The sequence below is a fragment of the Octopus bimaculoides genome, chromosome 10 (assembly GCF_001194135.2).
Source record: "Octopus bimaculoides isolate UCB-OBI-ISO-001 chromosome 10, ASM119413v2, whole genome shotgun sequence".
Taxonomy (NCBI): domain Eukaryota; kingdom Metazoa; phylum Mollusca; class Cephalopoda; order Octopoda; family Octopodidae; genus Octopus; species Octopus bimaculoides.
The window spans coordinates 85,159,379-85,160,889 of NC_068990.1; the positions used below are offsets into that span (position 1 = coordinate 85,159,379).

The 1,511-nt window shown below is 35.1% G+C and overlaps 1 protein-coding gene across 1 annotated transcript in view; it reads right to left on the reverse strand.

Moving 5' to 3' along the window:
- The window catches only part of LOC106881622 (collagen alpha-1(V) chain), a gene marked incomplete at its 3' end in the record, with an annotated part of 52,248 nt that overhangs the window by 9,725 nt on the left and 41,012 nt on the right, over positions 1 to 1,511 (reverse strand). The gene's annotated exons all lie outside the window — the stretch shown is intronic.

The window sequence follows — 1,511 nt, forward strand, 5'->3', positions numbered from 1 at the left end:
TATGTGTGTGTTTGTGTGTCTGTGCTTGTCCCCCACTCCCCAACATCGCATGACAACCAATGCTGGTGTGCTTACATCCCCGTAACTTAGCGGTTCGGCAAAAGAGACCGATAGAATAAGTACTAGGCTTACAAAGAATAAGTCCTAGGGTCGATTTGCTCAACTAAAGGTGATGCTCCAGCATGGCCGCAGTCAAATGACTGAAACAAGTAAAAGAGTAAAAGAGTATTGTCTGAATGAAATGAGTTAAAAGGAAATAGACAGTTCTGATTAGAAGCTGTATAATATCTGCAGCAGTTCTGAATTTGAGATCCAGGAACATGCACACTAATATCACATCTATAGTTCGATATCTTGCCTCTACTATAGATTCAATTCATAAAAGGTTAAACTTTGGAATGTGGCATGAACAGGTTCATGCTATTTTATTAGCATTATCCTGTGTTTGAGAATAAAATTATTTCCTTATCTGTATCTTTCAATACATCCCAACGCTTCTAAAGCAAACTTTGTTTGTTGACTTTCAATCTAAGTTGAATTTAACATTGGAATATGCAATGTATATGAAAAAGGAAACACATGCACATTTATGGCTTTCATTGCTGTCTTTCTTTACTTGACATATAACTGTTTTTTTTGTCTTCTGTTTTACTATTTTCCCAACAAGATGTAATGCACTTAAGCACTGTATGCAATAAACTCCTTATTATTTAACATCTAGGCTTGCATGTCCACTAAAACCTAGCTAATGTCTAGTTACTATACCACATCATGGAGAATAAAACATAAATTATTGACCCTGTTGTTAGTAATTTGATATCCAATCAATTGCACCAACTTCAAATTTCTTTTCATTGTGTTAATATAAAGTTTCTTTTCTTACCCAATACCAAATTACTTGTTTTTAAAAACTAGAATCATAAGCATATAACTGAATTATTTAAACATATTAGGGTTTCTTTTTAAATTAACACAATATATGTGATAGAAGGGAAGAAGAGATTGGGCCTTATACAGAGGAGAACTGGGAATTTCTGTGAGTAGGCCTATAACCAGCAGCAGATGAGATTTATGGCTGGTGAAAGGTTCTAGCTAAATGGAAGGTGACATGGTGGTTGAATAGCATGTGAGATAGAGATAATAAAAGATAAAAGAGAAGAGTGTAAACATTAGAAGAAAACTAGAGAAGTTAGGTGTTAGGCATTCTTAGCAAAGGTGAGAAGCTAAAAGTAATTCTTTGATGAGAGAAGAATTAGAAATATGAGATGTTTTAAATCGCAAAACAATGTACAAAGAGGATTTGAACGTCATTGGAGAGAAATGCATACAACATGACAGTAGCACTTATGATCTCACTGACGCTGAGAAGAGAAAGAGATGTGGAAATACTTCTATGAGACGTTGTTGGATTAAAAGAATGCATAGCAAGAGGGAGGGAGGGAGAGAGAGAGAGAGAAAGATAGAGAGAGAGAAAGAAAGAGAAAGAAAGAGAGAGAGAGAGAGAGAGAGAG